Source organism: Rhea pennata, chromosome 13, assembly GCF_028389875.1.
Source record: "Rhea pennata isolate bPtePen1 chromosome 13, bPtePen1.pri, whole genome shotgun sequence".
NCBI classification, from domain to species: Eukaryota; Metazoa; Chordata; class Aves; order Rheiformes; family Rheidae; genus Rhea; species Rhea pennata.
Genome location: NC_084675.1, coordinates 13,675,017 through 13,696,467, shown reverse-complemented (window position 1 = coordinate 13,696,467; position 21,451 = coordinate 13,675,017). Strand labels below are relative to the sequence as shown.

The 21,451-nt window shown below is 39.6% G+C and overlaps 1 protein-coding gene and 1 long non-coding RNA gene across 7 annotated transcripts in view; one reads left to right on the top strand and one right to left on the bottom strand.

The window, feature by feature from the left end:
- Window positions 1–130: 130 nt before the first annotated feature.
- Window positions 131–21,071, bottom strand: LOC134146456 (uncharacterized). 5 transcript variants are annotated; one of them, XR_009959849.1, is made up of 6 exons: window positions 21,008–21,071; window positions 19,991–20,064; window positions 14,988–15,058; window positions 13,837–13,920; window positions 12,986–13,099; window positions 131–603 (listed from the first exon to the last, which is right to left on the bottom strand). It is a non-coding gene; the product is annotated as an uncharacterized LOC134146456 (long non-coding RNA). The 5 variants fall into 5 exon arrangements; XR_009959848.1 differs by having other exon boundaries at window positions 19,996–20,064; XR_009959847.1 differs by lacking the exon at window positions 21,008–21,071 and adding an exon at window positions 19,123–19,181 and having other exon boundaries at window positions 19,996–20,150.
- GARRE1 (granule associated Rac and RHOG effector 1) overlaps window positions 20,400–21,451 on the top strand; it is a 61,144-nt gene continuing 60,092 nt past the window's right edge. The window contains exon 1 of one of the 2 annotated variants that reach the window (XM_062586883.1): window positions 20,400–20,478. The gene's annotated coding sequence lies outside the window, so the exon portion shown is untranslated. The remainder of the gene's footprint in view (window positions 20,479–21,451) is intronic. The other variant, XM_062586885.1, reaches the window with a different exon arrangement.

Below are 21,451 nucleotides of genomic sequence, written 5' to 3'. Positions count from 1 at the left end.
TCAGGCCGCCCCTGCCCCGCTGCTCACACCCAGGTCTGGGCTGCCTCTGCAGTTGCATCAGTACTGCGGTTCGTTTTGCCACACAGTTAACTGACCAGGTTAAAAATAATCACTCTTGCTTCTCCTCTGGAGTTATTTTTAATGCCCGTCAGTCCCCCAGTCTGGTTCTGTGTGGAGCAGCACAGCCGAGGAGGAGAGTGTGCCTTCCCTGCTTAGTTTGGCGGTGCCGCTGAAGTAAATGCTGATCAGCTTGTGGTATCCACACCGGGACCAGGGTAGCGATCAGAGCTCTGAATCCGAGTCTGGCATAAATACCATCCTGAAACCTCCGTTAGACATCAACACCCCTAAGAAGGGGCGCGCTCCCCTCTCTGGCATTTCCTACCGGCTGCTTTGGACAGCCCTTGCACGACACGTTGCCTGTTCCAGTTTTGACTCTGAAAACCTGAGCTCTCCCCAGGCCGTTACGTAAGGAGCTTACATGTCTAAGCTGCAGCGGCTCGGGGCTGGCTGCCTGGGCCCTGGATCCCGCACCGCGAGGCGGTGGCACGCTGTGGTTTGAAGACAGGCCAGGGCAGGAAGGCGAACAGCTGCTCAGTTCTCCTGGGGAAAAAAAAAAAGAAAAAAAAAGGGCAGTTCTGAGCATAAAGTTGAATGTTGTTTAAACATGGGCGTATAAAGCCGTATGTCAAATTCTGAGGATTGTACTCTGTGGCTTAAATTAATAAATCCTGGTGAAGTCATATTTTAAGCACCTAAGCCCCTTTATGGATCTGGGCCTAAGTCAGAGAGTCACAGAGCAGGAACTTGACTCAGATCACTCAAATCACAGCCCAAGTCTTCAGGGACAGAATTAACATTTTTCCAGACTGAAAAACAAAGAACATTCTTAACTAATCCTTAATTATATTAATACATATGTACCTCAAGTATAGTGATAATAAACTTTACTCTAAATAAACTCTAAAAAGGCCCTTCCTTGCCTCACTGTGCACTTGCTTGTTTCTAAAGTTTGGTTCTTCAGACTAGAAATAATCATTTTAGCAGGCCAAAGGCTTTTTCTTCATCATAATAAAGTTTAAATCCTTCATAATTTTTCATCTTTTTTATGTCTTTTGAGGACATTCATTGCTGCCTATCATAGTATTAGGCAATTCCTCCAAGGGAAAGTTGCTTCCCTCCTCCTGCCTGAATCTACCTGATCATCCATCAGTGACTATGGTTCCCTTTGTATCTTCATGTAAGGTAAGAAAATGAAGTAACAACTGGACTATGAAGATGATTCCACAAAGAAGCACACAAACACCAAGTAAAACTTGAAGAAGTCACTTAGGTCATCATGTGCACTGCCCCATAAACTTCAGGTTTTCCTTTCCTTCCAAGTTCTTGAGAATAAAAGCTCAATGATACTAGACTTCTGTTCACGCTCAGGCTGCAAATAAGGATATGAAGTACTTTGGTCTATAAAATATCTCCTGTTAGTCATGGAGAGAGAACAAATATCCTTTTAAAACTGTTAACTTTACTGATAGCTTTTGATATAGTCAGTCATGAAATGCTCCTGACTCACCTCTCTGATTTTCTTAAATTGGGGCAAATAGGATTTTGTTAAAGTGATCTCACCAGATCCCTAGCAAATCCAGCCTGCCTTAACATATACTTTTTCTCTGTTTCTCTTCTGCTTTCAACAGTAATTATCATGCTTTCATTGTTCTCAGAGCACTTTGCTGTCTTTCCAGTGATTAGTCTCAAACTGAAGGTCTGCCATCTACACTTTACTTCTCTTGCAGATGCTCTCAGCTATCATGTTGTTTTCTTAAATATTGAAGAGTTATGATGTCTCAATTCAGTGTTTACTTTTTCTCTTTTATCAGAACTGGCAGTTCTTCTGTCTTGCCTTTTATTTTAAAACCTTGGAGATATCTAAGCTATTATACATATTCTCTTCATATTCCATATTGCACCGCCTCTTATACCTACCTTGCTAAAATGCCTTTCTCAGTTTTGTTTATTAAATCCTCATTCATCACTATAGTTCTCTTTTCTGGCTACCTCACTTGCTTCTTAGTGTGTGCTTGTTTCTCACTGCTCTGATCATGTAGCAATCTTGAATCTTGAACTTGTTCTCCTCCTTTTCATATGAAACTTGAATCCCTTGCTGTTAAATAGCACAACAGTCCTAACTGTGGCTCAATCCATGGTTCAACACCTCCCTGTCTTCAATTTTGTTTCCACTTCTCTGTCTTTTTAGCATGGTCCTTGCACTATTCAAATTATCTCCAAATCCTCAGGACCTTGAATCTTGAAGACCTTCAAGTTTATTTGATCCAATCCCAAAGTCTGTAGGATTTTGTTAGGCTAAGGCCCCAATTCTACAAGCATTCTGCTTACACTTAGCTGTATTCATTAACATAACCTCGCTGTTTTGCAAGATACCATTTAACATGTAAGAATATGTAGGTTCAGGCACTCAGTAAGGAACCTATTATTCTGGTCCACAGTACAGACAATATCATCACTGTTTTATTATCAATTCTACTTTCTGAAATGTTCATTTTATCACCCATAACTAATGGGTGTGTTGCAGTTCACACAGTGTAAATTGTTTACTTTCTTTTGTAATATTTTATTCTAAAATTTTGAAATATTGTTCTCTCTCATTTCATAAATTTTTAAATTTTGTAACTGTCACTCATATTTCCTTTTCTTACACCTCCTTCTCTGATGCCAATACTTGCTGACCTTCTTCTTCTTCTCTAAAATATAAAGGCTAGAGATTTCCTCCTTAGAGATTTCTAGTGTTCAAACTATTCATGCAACAGACTATGCAAATTTTATAATGTAGAAGAAATATGCTAGTCAAGGTCCTAATTATAATTACTACAGGATAACGTTTGTAGCTGTTGCTGGTGTTGCTTGTCTGTCCACAAGCTGTGCAACAGCTGAACACTGCAAAGACAGTAATGCCTTGTCTACATTAAAAAAAAATCAACTGATTTTATTGTGGAGGGTAGAAAGAGGATTTCGACCTGGAAGATTCAGCAGTTGAGACAGCTGTTTCTTTGACAGCTGATGGCTGTCATACTAGTTTCCTTTAAGAAAATTTAGGGCAGCTCTATAGATGGAAGCCATAATGTACAGTAAGGACAAGACCTTAAACTAATGGGGAACAGACATGTGAACATAGTGCTTCAGTTCAGGCAGAATAACCAGCTGAAACAGATTTCCATTCCAGAAAGGCCAAAGGCTATCATAGCAAGGGATGACACCCTGGGGGCTGAGAAAGGGTATCTTAGAAAAGGATATTCTACAATTGATGGAAATCAATTTTGTGACTTATAGGGTACAATGGCAGGCTTACCATTTTACAAATGCCAGCCTCTATTAACAACAGCTGCACAATGACCTACTTATGAAAAAGACAAGTGAAAATTCCATTTTGGAAGACAGCTGCCTAGAAATTAATATTTCCAAATGAATGTGTGAGGCCTAAATAGTACTGCCTCAGGCACTTGAGCCATAAATGTTAAGTGGGACGTTTAACAGATAATCTCTATGATTAATTTATCAGAAAGAACCAAGAGGCTAATTTCTCCTAATTAAAATTTTCCTGCATGATGTAAATTTTTCATATATAATTCCAGGATTTTAAATCCATTGTACTAACTTACTTTATTACATGAAAGCAAACAAAACTACAGTCTTGAATCCTGCTTCTGTTCCCCAGCAATGGAATAAAATATTTGAATAGCAGCAGACGAAGGAGTAGAATGGATTCTTCTGGGCCTGATAATATGAGACCAAATTTTCGAATCAGATCACATGTTTCAAGTATGAAAAAGGAATTATATTTGCAGAGCACTCCACAGCTATCAGCATTTGTTTTAAGCAGTGGGAGAAACCTGGTCCCACACTCACTACAGCAATTTAGGTGGGACAGGGCTCATTGATACTTGCAAAGAAAATTGTACTTTTTATGAGATTGGAGCGGGTTTCAGAAAATGAGCACACTTAACAGTCTGAGATCAGGACTTATTATGTTAATGTACTAATTCTCAAATACTTGAGCAATCAGCTACACCTGCACTTTTAGGAGTTTCTACTGAGCGCCCTGAATTTAAGATGGCGAAGGTTTGCAGAGAGAGATCATCTTTTTGCTCAGATGGCAATAGCCAGATACATAGTCTTCTTCAAGTCTGGCACAAAAAAGAGCAAACTCCAAGGTAGGTACAAGGAGGAAACAATTGCTCTGAGTTTAACCAGGTTAATCACTTAATCTGAGAAAAAAAAAGTTACTGACATCTGCAACAGTGGAGGAAACTAGCAAGAGGAGAAATACTATGGTTCTCTGCCATACAAAACGGAGAAATGCAGTTATCCATTTTCTTTGGGATATGAGCTAGTGTGTATGTGGAAAATTTCAGCATGTTGTAAAATCAGTGTTTCCAGTATCTATTTTTAATGTCCAGTAATTTTTGTTCCTTGGCTTGCCTTTTCAGAATTCTTTTTAAGTGTGCTTTAACGGTCAAGACAGAGATCACAGATGACAATTACTTTGTTTACTGTCATTGCTGAGCGTACTGTCCTTTATCACTTGTCTGTAGGAATTCATTCCTGTGTAGTAATCGTCTTGTTGTAGTAATTGTATGGTTCACATAGCTCTCATTAGGACTTTTGGTCCACTGGATAAAACATATCATTCTGGAATGTGCATATTGAGGAACAATGGATTTTGATGGCTCTTGTGCAGAGGTATCAGATTTTTAATTCACTATATAGATGCTTAACAACTCTGAAACTCTGGCTGCAGAGCATCTCAGCTTGGCAGTGCTAAAAAAGCAAGCCTTTACACAGTTCTCTGAGGATCTTGAGCCCTACCTTCTATACTAAAGAGTATTGCCATTGATTAGGTTCATGATATGCAAACCCTTGGCTAGAAAGAACTGTGCTTTAAGCATGCTTTTTATCTGTCTCAGGTTATACAGGTTTTAAGATGAGAAAGATTTTATCACTCAGAAATTTTGCAGATCCCACTCCTTTCTCTTTCCCCCTTTGTGCAGGTGGGGGAGAAGGAATTCTCACATATTCCTATTGGAGTGTGCCAGGTCTTCACAGCCTTTATCCCAGGGAGTAGCTTCAATGATGGAAGAAAGTTCAAACAATTTGGCCCAGAGGTGAAAGCCAGGGACAAGTTGCAGCCTCCTGTCATGCCAAAGCAGTTCTCCAGCAATGCAGCAGCACAGGGCAAACTGCCTGGCTCTCTAGGACACACCAGTGAAACACGGCCTCTCAGGAGTGGAAAACAGTAATACTCCACAGCAAGCCTGTGTGACAGTTCATCATTAAACAGTAGTTGTTCCAAAGTAGTTCTACTTTTGAGGTAGTTCTTCTGCAACATTGCTAATCAGTTACCAACAGATGGCAGCACTGCACTGATTATTTTATATTCCTATTAAGTACTACAGAATTCTCTTAGTGCTTATCAGGTAATTGCAAAATGCTTACTGCATTGTTTTAAACTGCTTTCATGATACCAGACAAACTATACAATCTTGCAGAGAAACAATACGAACATCACTTGTTCGGATGATTAAACTTAAGGACAGGCTTTTGAATGCCATTAGTGGTGGCTCATCTCTTTTCTCACTGAAGATAATGGGAAATTCACTAGTTTCACAGAGGTTCCTGTTACCAATAGTTTTGAAAAAATCTCACCCTTAAAACAGAGATGTGTCCAGAGCACTAAATTACAATTTTTCATAAATGAAAACTCAACTTTCAAAAATTTAAAAATACATTTAAAAAAATTAAAACATATTTTTTCCATCTAAGAAATAATTATTTGGGCCAAACACAGACATCTTAGGAACACAAACTGTACTTGGGGAAAAAATGCAATTTCCAATTTGGAGAATGGCAAATGCAGTATAAATAGTATGGCGAAAGGGGAATTAGAAACCAGCAGGTTTTATCTTTCACCTAGCAATGTGGTTAAAAAAGTTATTACAAACAGAATAAGAAAACTGATGTTTGGAATGGTATTAATGGCAGAATGTTGATTTAACCAGAACAAATTCTTCCATGGAAGAACTTATCTTACTAATCTTTTAGAATTTCTTGAAAGAAAAAGTCGTGACTATAGAGGAACTGTTTGACCTTATTTAACTACTACCAGAAATTTTCATGGGGTCTCCCACAAAAAGCTGCAACAAAAACTAAATAAGAATTTCTCTTGGCAGCACTGCAGATCCTGCCTAATCCTCTATTATCTTAGAATAATTGTGGAGAAATTTATTTTCCATTGGAGAGGAAAAGTATTGTGACAGATACAAAATTGGTTGAGAATGGGATCAAATGCTTTTTTTCATTTTGGTAAGGAGTTAGCAGCAGTGTGCTTCAAGATTTTCTACTACGTAAAATAACAGTTCTCTGTAATTTAATGTATTTATTACTGATCTAGAAAAAAAGCAAAGATCTAAAAAGCAAGCAGCAAAATTTGTAGATGACAGGTTATTTATATTATGGTTGGAGGGACTACAAAGAACTTCAAAAGATCTAATTAAATAAAATCACATCAGCAGACTGATGGCAAACACCTCAGTTTTGATAACTACGAAATACTGTGCTTTTGAAGGGGAAATAATTTATTTATATGATTCATAGCATTCTTTAAAAATTGTATCAGCTTAGAAAAGGGATTTGGGCCATGTTTAGGGGTGATCACCAAGAGCAAACAAAATGTTGTGATGCATAAGAAAAGTAAAAATGAAAAAGTTGTAGAATGATAGAGAAATCAATATGTATAGCTTCCTCTGGAAGAAAGCGTAACAGTATGGGCTGCCAAGGTCTTCAAAAAAGGATGCTGCTGAGATTGATGGAATTAAAAGAAGGGAGAGGAGAATAACCCTGGCCTAGGAAATGGCAAATTAAAAAGATGTTTTGGTTTTTATCACGAAATGAAACAGGACTGAAAGGCCTGTGATAAAAATGAGTAAAAATATGACTATTACAAAAAAGGTAGACTTTTAACTTCTTTTCCCATTGTCTTGTAGCAGAAAAACAAGAGTAAATTTTGTCTGAGATTCAATAATAAAAAAATAACAAACGTACAATTATATCATGAAACTCATTTTTAAGGGAAATCATTGAGACATCACTGTCACAAGATTCAAAAAGAGATTCAGTGGTGAAATGGTCATCAGCAATACTCAGAATAGCAATTACTTACAGCAAAAAAGATTATGACAAGCATATGAATATGCCATGCTTCAGGGTTTAACAGTCAAAATATATTTAAGATCAGCCTGGTATCTAATATGGACACTGGATTATTCAGTATCTGTGGGCCCTTTCTATACCTTCCTCCAATTCATCTGCTGCTAGCTTCTGATGGAAACAAGACAATAAGCTAGATGTATAGTAGCTGGGAAATTCCTGCACTGCACAGAACTTCTATAATGAGTCATATTTTGAAGTGATCATATTATTTAATTATACCAAACTCTAAAAATAGATTTCAGCAAACCTGTTCAGAGATATATTTCTATAAGCCTAACAGTGTTTTTCTAATTTGCACATTATTTAGTCTAGTTATAGAGGTTAGTATAAGTTCTGAAAAAATATACTTAATTGGTACAAACATTTACCTTCCTACAAGAACAGTCAACATTCCCTCTGTTCCTTCCTTGAATATGCAACTGCTTCAAATCCCTTAGATCAGTGGGTGGCTTCAGAGCTGTGTTTGGGCGCTCAGGTGTCCAGCGCAAAGCTTCAGGCTACATTAACAACCTGTTTTGGATGTGACTGAAGTTGTTCACAATCTCTCCCACTATTCTTCCTTTTCTTTATGGGCTAACCTGATGGAAAATCTATGGAGATGACCACCTTGTAAGCAGTTTATCTCTATAAATACCTAGTATGGAACACACATAGAAAGAACCCCAATCTCATCTTCTCTGAAGAACATAATCTTTCCACACTTCACTTATCAACCCACAAAATGACTGTAATGCTAACACTTTACAGAAATGATAACTAGTTAATTAACATTTCTTAGAGTCCTGAAATCTCAGATTAATTGTGCTCTCGAGTATAAAGACTTAATATTATTTCATTGAACATTTGTCATTTAAAAAGCCCTACGCCTAAAGCTTGAATCAAACTCTAAGATGAGAGCAATTTCCTTTTCTGTCACACTTGGGTCTCTTTTCTACCCTGAAGATGCATACACAGTTAAACTATATATTGTATCGAAGGGAGCACAAGTAGCTTCCTTTATAAGATTGTGAGTACCAAACCCAATAGTAGAATCCTACTCTGAAAAGAGCTGTATAGTTGTTTAAAGAATTATTTTTAGAAGATAAGTTTTCCTGAATTTACAAATTGTGACACTGTACAGCTTTTATTAGCAGATAGGACAATCTCCCCTTCAGTCAACTATCATTATGTTAAAGCTGCCAAGTCACAGTGTCTCTAAAATAGCTTAATTTTAACAAAGACTATTATTTTTAAATAGATAAAACAAGTACTGGCTACCAGATTTGCAACTGCTTCTGTAGCATAGGAATAAATTCACTTTGGGTACGATTCCTGTATAGGCAATGGATTTTTACAAGGCAGGAAATAAATTTAAAAACTTCCATTACCTTATATCAAATACAACAGAAACCAAGGATATTCCTTTGAATAATGAGCAAAGAACCTTAAGTATTCAGTGATGTCCACTGCTACAGAAATCAGACCTTTAATGCTTGTCAAGAACACTTACTCAAATAGCACAAAATCACTTCAGATGTACATTGTGACTTGAGGCTAAAATTTCCCAGTCTTGGCAATTGTGCCATGAACATTAATGTAGAAACACAACTGAAAATTTTAAGATGCCAATGACTGCAATGACAATAAAATCAGGACCTATGTAATATGTATTTTCAAGCTGCAGATGACACTACAGAGCATCAGACTGGACTTGGACTCTAGTTTACCATCCACGCAAAAATATTTCTCTTTTCCAGAAAGTAATACAGAACCTATTTCATAAAGATGATACATGTTTCCACAACCACAGAAGACTGTTATTCAGGCTGAATTAGTTCCCTCATCTGCTTAGCATATAGCATCAAGAACATTACTGCATGTACAACACAGGGAGCAGCAATGTGTAAGGCAAAGAGTCCCTTTCAAAAGCAGCAGAGATTTATGCTGGATCAAAAAGACTACATAATGGTGGCCTCCAATCATACAGATTCTAGTAGCACCCCTCAGTATTTATTCTTATTGCTTATTCTGAGGTCTAACAGTAAGATTGCTGCTCTCCTAAAAAGAGGCAGAAGCAAATTCTCAGAATATGTTCTTTAAAATATACTTACTACTTCATAAGTTAATAATTAATGCACTGCAGAACATATGAGTCGGAGGGTTAGGACTTCCGCAAAATCAAATTGAAGGTGACTAACAGGCTATTTTGGTTACTTGCATGTTAATTCAAAGTTCTAGCAAATTCTCTATGCATGATTTTTAGATTGTCAGAACAGACCCTAATGGGAAGCAAAGGCAGCTTTAAAGTACCAATCACATGTAGTAATTCTTGGCAGCTGACCCACTAAAGCAGAGTTCTGAGACTTGTACTTTTCACTGCTTTCATTCCTGCTACTAGTTTCCTTCCACACCTCTCAGTGGGGCTCCTGGTGGGAATGTAACATGCACCACTGGAGTAAGAAGTGATGTGCCAGCCGCCTTCTGCTACAAAGCAGCCTAAAAATAAAGCTCAACTGGACAATGCCATTTGGTGTACAACAGCTCATGTTCTAGTAATGTAAACCAGATAGTCAGCAAAGATAAATGATTGTTCAGCAACATGCCAAACAAATCTCAGGTTCTCAGAAACCAAGTTTATAGAGTATCAAAGGGATTTTTTTTTCCTCAAGATTTATCATCCTTGCAATTTAATGAATTTGCCTCAGCAAAATCGTAACAAGAATGTCTCATCAAAATTTTGTTTAAAATGATTTACTAATATTGTAAGAAATTAGCCCATCTTGCAACTCATTTCAGTTCAAGGAAATTCTCTGGTAATTTAGATGTTGTTTTAGAAGATGTCTACTCATCAAGCTGACATTTTTCCTGTGTGCATATAAGAAGAGCCTAATTCTTTGGCCCATATTTCTTTTAAATCCCCATTCTGTAAAGTGAATCTTTGCAAAACTGATTTGCATGCTGATGTTGTCCTTTCTCCAGATTCGTTTTGAAACACCTGCCTTTTTTTTCTTTTTTTCTTTTTTCTTTTTTTTTTTTTTTGCTTCTTTGTACAATTCTGTATTACAGTCCTTGAATTTAATAGAATATGGTCATACAGAATGCACAAATGATTATAATGCAAATAATTGCAGGCTATTAAATTGCAGATACTCTTTGCATTTCATACTTCATGCTACCATACAATTTTACAGGGCTAAAGCGCTACAAACCTTTGCATTTTGAGGTTTTCAAATTCCTGTGGAATCAGAAGTTTGAAGATATTTACAAACACAATTCTTAATTCATAAATTGTTGACCTTGAAACAAATTTCAAATCCATTTAATGCAAAATGGGAGTAGAACTAAACACAGCATGGAACCATATTAATTGCCCAGCAATAGAGTTTGTTATATAATTTCAGGTCCTGGTCTTTCAATGAGATCTATGCATAAATGGATCTCATTGCAAGATCAGCACCATGGCTTTTAAAATCACTAATTAAAAGCATGACTGAGGCCAATGGGCTTTAGATATATTTGTTCTTGCTACTATATTTAGGCCTGAGACTCCCAAAATTAGATTTATACCATCTTACATCTGGAGAAGTGTGCATTATAGAGACTTCTGCTTACATATTTCCAGAAAAGCAATTACACACAGGGAAAAAGGAGACTGAACTTCATTCTTACTATGCATTGTGCTGTTCTGCCAGTACTCAAAAACATTCTGCTACATGCTCAAAAACCTTGAGGGAGAGACCAAAAGTATTATGAGTTTGACTGATATTTTCTTAGAAAATGACTGTTCCTTTTGAGGTTAAGCAAAACATCAAATTGCATGGGACCTGTAATCAGAAGGCCAGAATTAGCAGCTCTTATGTCTGTCAATATGTTATTTGCTCTGTGAAAGGAGGAAAACAATTCCTGTCAGGGACAAATAAGTCTGTTCCCCAAATCCTACTTTTCTGGAAGCATTACTGAGGTTATCTGTGTGCACAGTCAAGAGTTTGTTAGTTGGCACAGGGGTCAAGTTCACATGTTTGTAGGCAGTTATTCCAAGAAGTAGCAAATCATATTCTTCAGCAACTATACATATCATTTGTTCTCTAGAAGCAATACTCAACAGATTCAGAGCTAGAAGTATATGTTACACATTTGAATTTAAGAGCACAAGAACAGAAGTTTTTCATCACTTTATGATTATCTGGTTCACTCTCTGTGGCAAGAGAAAATTGTCTCCAGGGTTGTATAAAAGAGCAAATATTTAGACCTGCACTGTCTCCCCAACTCTCAACTATTTATTTTTATTATTTATTATTTTTTAATAAGGCTATTTATAAGCCTCTGCTATTGTGGTTTATTTACCATCTTCTTCTATTTGTAGCCTTTGATATGCTGAAAACTAAGATAAACATGACAAATCAACTCTGTGTACTTATCTCATGTACATCTTTATAACAGCATATCATTCATCTATCTCTCAGAGTATCTATGGTAACAAATAAATATAGAAAAATCCATGTGTATACCTATGTGTGTATGTATGGGTTTCTTGACATATTTTAAATTGTCTTTGAGATGGATAAAAAAACACCTGATGACAGCTAACATTAGTAAAAATCAAAAAATGACAGCCGTATTGTTTTGTATTAATTTACTTCATATGGAGGCAGCACGTATTTACTTTTTTTGTAGTATGCTAAAAATAAGCTAATTTATTGTGATAAATTCACAGCAGATTCCCTTACTAATTAGTCTTTTCATTACTTATATGAATATGCATTTCAGTCTCTTTCATTTCCTTATTCTTTCATACTAAAATGAATGTTTATCAACTACATCACCATTTCTGAAATGTTCTCTGATTAAAAAGGAAAAAGAAGTATACTCTGTATCCTATTCATTGTCTTCTCATCTTCCAACTCTTGGAATTACAAAGGTCCTCGAGATGTACACAGTGTTTTGACAGTTGATTCTAATATCAAATTTTAACTTCAAAAGATCTATATTGTATCAGTTCCTCCCTCTCATTCTTGGAATTCCTGAAGAAATGTAACAGATGTAAAATCCAACAATAGAAATGAACTAATGCATAGCATATATATGGCCTACATACTGTTTTACTACTCCCTTATCTTTTATTAACAGTTGGTTTGATGCTATGTGCCTAAAGGAATCTAAAGTATACGCATTTGGGCTATAGTATCTTGATCTGCCAGTGTGAAATTCAAAAAATTCACCTATGGGTTGTGTTTATTTCTTCATTTGAATTATTTAACAATGCACACAGAAAGCTGAAAACCTTTTTTCCCTCACACCTTAGGTGTCAGCTGCCACCATAGAGCTGTTGTCTCACGGTCCCTAGTGCTGGCAGATGGGACTGCTTACACAAGAGTCACAAACTTGCATATGTGCAACTCTTGTGGGCCTGATGTTTTGTTTCCTGCCTTTTAGGCCAGCAAGAAATGTAATCTGAAAGTTTGATACAGACTTGGTAGCTTTTTATACCTGCTTTTACAATTATACACTTGACTACCTGCCATGAAAAAGAGCTGGGAACCACAATTATCAAATTCCACATATAGTAATGACAGATGAATTAAGACCTTTGGAGCCAAACCACAGTAGAGAGGTTTGCATGTGCCTGCTGAAATAATTAAGACACAGTAATTGAGACATGGGAGGTAGAGAACACCTTTAACCAGCCCTCCCAGACAAAAAAAAAAAAAAAAAAAAATCATCTACGTACTTTAGATGCCAGCATTTGGAAAGCGGTGAAGGATCTAAAACTATTCCAGGAGAGGCAACTTCAGATAGACCTTAAACTTCAGGCAAATGAATACACAAACAAGGAATTTCTGGGCTGTGAAAAAAGACAACACTAGAGTGAACCATAAACACTGCGCAACAGAAAGAAAGACCTGTTCCTGCATCCTCGGTATGTGTCCAGCAGTGCAGGATATTTGCATCTAACAGGATGGCCAGCTGTGTACCCTCTTGGCTAAATAAGTTTAAAAGAAAAAAAGAAAAAGAAAAAGGAGCTGGGCAGCACATCATAAGCTTCATCTTTGTGACAAGTGGAACGAGCTCCTCAAATCTGATGTCACATTTATCAAGGAGAACCAGGTGCTGGTGATGGACCTCTATGAAAGCAAACCAAATACAGTCTTGGCTGCAGTTACAGAGAAGGTATGAAAGCACTAGAAGAAGCTGACTAATCATATCAGTCTGAAACCTGCCACTGAGGTCAGCTTTCCTTTTTTTTTTTTTTTTTTTTTACCTTCCTGTTCGAGCCAGAGGAAAATAGTATGCAGCCAATCAAGCATTACTGACTGCACTGGTCCCTTGGAGCAGACAAAATTGGGTTGCCAAGTTTTTAGCAGATAAACCCCACTCTTCTCTGTCAACATCATGAATATCTTCTCAAGCCCAGGACAGACAGGTGGCCAAAGCACCATCGTTGCCAAAGAATAAGTCACAGGCATCTCACATTTCATGTCACCAGAAGACTTGGATTGCGTTGGAACTGACACCTAAAAGAGGTTCTTCATGAAGGGTATAATCAATAGTCATTTATGAAGAAAGCTTAGATTTTCTTACATTTAGTGGTTCCTAAGAAGTGCCGTTCCGTAAGTGAATTACTTAAATCTCAATCCCAATCAGGGTCTTTGGGTATTTCTGTAACTTAAAAAGAAGAGACTAGTTCATTCATGTATCATGCTTGTATCAAAACATAGTTTTTATCCACTATGCTTTTATGTTAGTTTTTTATCAGCTATGCTTTTCTGTGTGTTATAAAACAATTTAGCAAAGATTCAGGAATGAGATACTGGCTTATGAGTTTCTCTGTTATTCTTCTGTTCAACCTACTCTCATAAATCCATGTTCTCCACTACAAAATTACTCCTTATTTGGTATTTTTCCACAATACAATATGATTTGTATAGGCAAAAGGTAAAAACAGTATCATTAGGGTAGCTCAAATGAAGTTGCCTTTGCTACAGTGTCCTAACAGAAACTAAGGCAATGCACTAGCTTTCAGTCCCCTATGCTGCAGGAACTACCACATGGAAATTCTTTAAAACTATTATTAAGGCTTCTTTCCAGAACACTTTAAAATTTTATATATATATTTATAAACGTATATAAAAAACATTATGTATACAAATGTAATTTAGAATAATTACTCTAAGATACACCATTCATATGTTAACATGCTTAGTACAAACTATTAAATAAGAATTATATGTTCAGTATAACATATTTACTAAGAAAGCCAAATTCTGGTATCTGATACATACATATGACCTTATTGCAATTAGTTATACAAGGTCAGACAAACAAAACATGAATTACCAGTTAATCTTCCCATTTAAAACATTTAGAAGTGATATTTTTCTATATCTGATCATCAGTGTTGCTCTGGAGTTCATTCTAAATTTTACTTCCTTCCCTCTTAAATAATGGTTTTTTTTAGATGTTTTAGATGTATTTAATGTTAATTATTACATAATGTTCCTATTATTTTAGAAACCCTAATACCCTAATAAGAAGTTGGGTCAGTTATAGAGAATTACATTTTACTCCTATTCACCATCTTCCAATGGAATATACTGAAATGCTACATTAATTTCTAAGTAGAAAATACAGCAATCTGATTCTCATTCACACATTTAGAGCATATATGTTTTATGAAAGTCCTCTATGACCTAGTACTACGAAACATTGTCAACAAGAGCTCTTTTTTGTACCTTGCAAATATCCTCTAAATACTCCCATATTTGCTGCATCCTTTGCACAGTTCTAAGCCAGCTGCTGATGGCTAAAAAATAATGAATACATAATAATTTGTTACTCAACAGAATAAATTTATGTTAAATATAAAAACTTCTCCTGTATTTAAATGGCCATGCAAACTGTTTTACGACAGCTGGTTGAGAAGTACATTTTTGTGGTTTTGCAAGCTGATTCCTTTTTGTGAAAGTTTTCAAGAAAACAAGCAAAATGAGATCCCAGACATCTGAATCATCAAACATTCAAAAAAAAAAAAAAAAAAAAAAAAAACCCCACATACATATGTTTAAGTAGTTGAACTTCCTGAAACAAAAATATGAATACCGATGATAATTTTGTGCATGTGATTGGAACTACTCCATTGCTGTGCCCATCTAGCTGCCTGTAACAGAGAAAGAATTCATTTCAGAGCCTAGTCCCCCATTTCAGCATTATTGGAAGACAGTTTTCTAAGCAAAATAGCTGTCTAAAAACAAACACGTCTTCTCCTTCATCTCTGGACTGGGGACACTGACCTTAAAAATATCTGAAATTCTTCCACTGCCTGTAAACAAAAATGGACTGCAGGGAGTCATGTTCATATGTCACTCTTACAGAACATTCTTACTTGTTGGCTACTTTTTGGAAAGGCTATTTGCTGTCAATCAAGTGCCAACTTCTGCTTATAATAATGGTGATGACATCAGGCCTGCAGAAGAGGAGATCAGTAAGGGGAGTCTAAATATATAAACTAGAAGGTCACAGGATACATCCAACCTCAGTTGAAGTCAATGGCCTCCCTTCACTTCAAAACTAGACTGGTCCGTGTAGAATTAAAGACAGATAGGAAGAGAGAGAAGTGTGTGTGTACGTGTGTGTGAGGGTGTGCGTGTGCATGTGTCTAAAAAAAAATATTCCCTATGGCCAGTATAATCGGCTTGCAGCCCATGGCTTTTTAAGGTGACCTGAGTCTTTGATTTGTCTGACAAGAAAAACTGATTTCCTATTTTTATTTTTAAGCAGCCATACAGTCAGTCACGTTCACTCTTTCCAAAGCAAGACTAGCTCTGTGGAGGTAGCAGGGGAGAATTTTTTCAAGCACCAGGCTAGGGGATGTAGTCATGCATTTTTTTTCTGCCAGTTGGTAGCATTTACAAAGAAACCGGGCAAAAGGCCAATTCTCATTTTAAGCCTCAGGTTGGACACAATGGCTGGTCAATGTACGGAGTGGTATAAAGCATAGGTCAGCAGCTTTCCTGTCAGGCAGCAAATAACTAAATTTCACTTGTCTGAAATAGGATTTCAGTTGTCCAGGGCTGCAGGACAAAAGGGCTGTTCTCACCCTGACAGCTGGAATGGGTGATTTGTGCAATGTATTTTTAGAAGTCTTATTTGCCTACACGTACTCCTGCATCGTCATACATTCACAGACACCAAGTGCCAGTGAGACTATAAGCCACTAAAACTGTGACATACAGTACAAACGGTATAACGTACCTAGACCTAAAATGGCATTTTCATTACTGCTCATCCCAACTGCAAATATATAGTCCAAATACTAACAGAAAGCAACTGCTGTTCTTCCCGTACTTCAACATACTATCACTACAACTTTTACAGTAATTGAAAACCGCAAAGGGAAAAATCACTGTTGATACAATAGAACATTAGTGATCAAGTCTATTTTCCAAAATTACTGTAGTTTTCCTCACATTTCCTTTTCCTAAATATATCTCTATCAGATTAAGAGAAACAACAATTCCTTGTAAATTAGCTTCTTCCTTTAACAAGACAAGCCACTCTTTTATTACTAATGTTCATCCTCCTAATCTTATCCCACACCTTGCTGATATGCATATCCGTATTAACATTTGCACATGGCTATTGTGCCAATACTGCCTTTTTTCTAAGCTAATGATTTCTTCCGCTTACAGCCCATGGTATCAAGTTGCAATCATAATACATTTCAAAGCTGGTTTCCTCTCTCTCTAAACAATATTGTTAGGTTTTTTGTTCAAGCAGTGCACTAATTTCCTTCCCTTCCTGTTCAGTGGAGGTTGTGGAAGTCACATCTCACATATACGTAATATTGATAGGAAAATTATAAATATAGTTGAATATATCTATTGTATGCAGATTTACACAGGACTCTACTGAACAGTTAATCATACTTCCATCTTTCAAAACATTTGGAGTTGACAAAAACAAAAATTGGAATATTCAGAATAAATACAGCATTGTAAGCATTTAAGAAAATAATTTTAATGAACAATGTCACAATGGATATCTACACTATATATTTTCTAGTCTTGAGGAGGTTCCTGTTTATTCTGCATTGGTTATTACCGAATTTTATTGAATTGAATGTTTTCATACTCGACAACTAAATTTAAAAAAAGTGTGAAAAGTGTGAATATAGTTAAGTCACAAGGGTACTAAAATGTGAAGCAGATTTGGGTACTTCATATGATCATTAAAACTCAAATCTTGACATGCTTTGTCAAGAATACTTTGTCAAGAGTCATGTCAAGAATACATGAATACTTTAACATGCATAACTTTACACACAAAAATCAGTCCTGACTCAGTTCTTAGATAAGCTGCTTTAGGTCTTGATGTTGCATAACACAAAAAGCAAACCAAAATAAGCAATTTAAATCATTTATCTGCTGCTTGGGTACTTAAAAATCTAGCTGATATTCAATATCCAAGGAAACAGATTATATTGTGTTGTTTTCCAGGCAGAAATGTATCCTCTTTCACAATGACCCTCTCATTAGTTCTTCTTCTGTCTTCTTAATTATTATTTTATGACAGTGAGCTAGAAATTTTTACTAGACAGCTATTACTGAAAGATAAATGATAACTAATAAGAATGAAGAACCTAATATGCCCTCCAGAATCATGTTCCTGCTAACGTAAAAGAACATTTGTGCCTTGTATTAATGGTAAGTCTAGATCTGCAGAACAAATTTTGGCCAGTGTAGCTATGTCAATCTACATAGGAGAAGTCTGACTTCTGACTGCCGTAGCTGCACTGCTACAACTGTCTACCCTGAAGACTCCTGTGAATTTTAGCAGCATAATTTGTTGCATGTAATGGTGAAGTCGCATCTATAGCACTACTTAGAAAAAGCATTTCTGGATAGCCATCAGCTATAGAAGTTCCCGGCTATATACTGGGGCATGAGATTGTCACAGTCCTGTGAGCACCGTATCAGTCTCCATGTGACCAAGAACTACAGGCATGTAGAGCAGAAGGGAAGGAAAATTCCCAGAACAGTTTGTAGGTGGAAAATGTCAATAGCTCACCAGGGATTCTAACATTTTGTTTGGGATAGGCCTGGACTAGACATGCAAGAAGACTCATGTGTGAGCATTCATGCTTGCCTCTATAACTCCTGCCTCAGTAACTTCCTGCAACAGCTCCATACCAGTGCTGCTCTGGACTGGTCATATGGCATGACCTCAGCAACAGGTCAACTCCTGGGGAACTGCTGGCAGCTAAAAACTTCCAGACCGGTCACCCTCCTTCCCCTAGACAGAAAATACATGTATACCTAAGAACATATGTATGTTGTATTTATATGTGCATTAAGCTCACTCAGTTAAAAAAAGTGTGTATGTGTGCATGTGTATATACATACATACATATATATATATGTATATATATGGTATTTTGTGTCTTTCTATAAATTAGTTTTAAGGTGTGAGTTCAGAATCTGGCCTGCACAGATTCTGTGAAGGGGAAATCCACTCTGCTGCTTCTTCCTCTCTATCTTCTTCAGCTCACTCTTACTTCCTTTTCACTTTACTTCCTATACTTCCAATCAAAAACATTATCAAACTCTGTAACAGTTTTTATCACCAATGTTCATCTATTATTTAGTTAAAAGAAACATTAAAAACAACTCCCCCTCCCAAGAACAGTACCTTCTCCAGTCCTCCAATTATCCTTTTCCAGTAAAAACAATACTCTGTGATGTCCCTTCATATTGAAGGGGCCAACAATATTAAAACCTTCTGCTCTCTGCCTGCTTTCCAGGTATTTCCCAGATACCTCTCAATTTGAGGACTGAATTTACTAGCAAGCAACATGCTTTGCATACATACAAGCATCAGAGAAGTTCAGCGGCAGCCACTGATGAGAAGCTCAGTCTGTCAGTAACCATCTGTTACAGAGAAGGAAACAAAGCCACAGATTGCTTCTAGGCAGCTCCCCACAGATCCTACTTGAGAACTATTTCTAGCTTGTGGCTAGGAGGTGTCCAATAAATTGACAATTTCACTTCTTCCCATGGAGCTCCCTGATTAGAAGCACTGAAACTGATGGAAATTACTGTTATTTTCACTTTATTAGTATGGTATCCAAGTATGTGGTTTTGTTTGTTTGTTTTTGAGCATTAGGGCCAGGTGATTGGATGTTTAGGCCTAGAGACAAAACTTTTGCTTATATATATTTCAACAACTTCTTAACTACTTTCTTACTGTTACATGTTACCTTATTTCCTAACTTGTACTAACTATCTCTCTATATTATTAAAAGCCTGTTCCCATTCAGTGCAAGATTTTAAACACGCCTTTGAAATACAAAATAGTCACATTTTGCTATGAGATATAGGATTAACAGAAGGTTATTTCCATGGAAATAGGATGTGAAAATATGTTATGTTGCATAGCAAACTTTTCTGTATATAAGATCTGCTGAGAAATAACAATAAACCTGGTTAAATTCACACGGCCATGACAACATACACCAGGTATTTTCCCAAACAATGCGTAAAGCTACTTATAAAATTGTAAGTTTTATAAATTTATGAAGCTATTACAAAATTATCGTGATAATCACGTCCTAAAAAATCAATCTGAGAAAACCATTCGTGCATTTTGTCTAACCCAGAGTTCAGTCCCCTTGACAATGATGCTGGTTTCCATATGGTTTCTTTAGCTAGCCATTTTAAAGGCAAGAGAAATACAGTACTTTACAGGCACCGCTGGCGATCTCCATCACGAAGGAGCAACCCCAAACCGTCTTTCCCGCACTGAGGACGGGCCCTAACGAAAGGACAGAACGAAAACGTTTTAGGGCGACAGAGGAGTCTCGGCGACGCCCCCGCCCTCACGGCTGCGCCTCCCCCCGCGGCCCCTTTGTGCCGCGCCGGCGGGAAGCGCCGGGGCAGCGGCCGCCTCCCCTCACGCCGCCGGCGGACAAAGCCGCGGCGCGGGGCCGCCCCCGGCGCGGCCCGCCCCAGCGCGGCCCTGCGGCCGCGGGGAAGCCCCGCCGCCGCCGCCCACTGCCGTCCTTCCCCTTCCGCGATCCCGCCCGCTGCGCCGCCGTCCCCTTCCCGCTGTCACTCGCGGCGCCGCCCGCCCCCGCCGCCGCCCCTCCCCCGGCGCCCGGCGCAGGAGCCGCCGTTTCCGGAGAGCGCCGCGCGGGGCTGGCCGTGCGGCCGCGGCTGGCGCAGGCAGGTGAGACCGCGGCGCGGCCGGGCCCCCCTTCCCCCGCCGCCGCTCCCGCGCAGCGAGCCGCGGCGGCGAGGACGCGGGCAGCGCCGCTCCGCTCCGCCCTGCCCTGCCGCGGGCGCTGGGGAGCGGGGGGAGGCAGCGCCCGCCAGGAGCCGGAGCAGCCCCCGGGCCGCGCCTGGGAGGAGCCGCCGAGCGGAGCCGCCGGCTGGCGGGGAGGGCGGCGGCGCGGCGCGGCGCGGCGCGGGGGGCGTCGAGCCGGGCGGCGGCGGCGCTGCGGCCGCCCTGCCCCCTGCCGCGACCCTGCGGGCGTGCCGGGGCCGCCGCCGCGGGGCCGCCCGCGCCGCGGGCCGCCGGGCCCGGCCCCCCCCGCGCCGCGCCGCGCCGCGGCCTCGCCCGGCTGCCCCGGCTGGCGCCGCGGGCGGCGGTGCCCGGGGCGGGTGACGTCAGCGGGGACCCGCCGCTGCGGGAGCCCCGGCCGCGCCTCCGCGGGCCCCGCGCGTCGCGCCGCGCCGCGTCCCGGCCGGGCTCTCACCTGCTGCTCGCCCCGCTCAGCCCGCCCGCGCTCGGCGCCGCTTTCCCGTGCGGGGCGGGTGCGAGGCGACCGCAGGCGGCGGCGCGGAACTCCCATTGCGCGTTGAGCCCTAGGACTTCCCTTGACCGCCCCGGGCGGGGACCCGCCTGCCGGGCAGCGGGGCCGGGGGCGGCCGGCGGGACCGGCGCCTGGACGAGCGCAGCGGCGCCCGCGGGCGGGGCTTGAGAAATCCGACAGAAGTTGGATTTCGTTTATTTATTTATTTGAACGCACGAGGTAAGGAGCGTCGCCACCAGTGCAAGCGGTCCGCTGTCGTTACCGGGGTCCGTAGGGGAACGGGCGTCCGGGCGCTTCGGCGAAGGGCGATGCCGCCCGGCCTCGCGCGGCGGCACGGCCTCGCCCGGCCTTCCGGCCGCTGGGCGATCGCGAAGCGGGGAGCAGGCC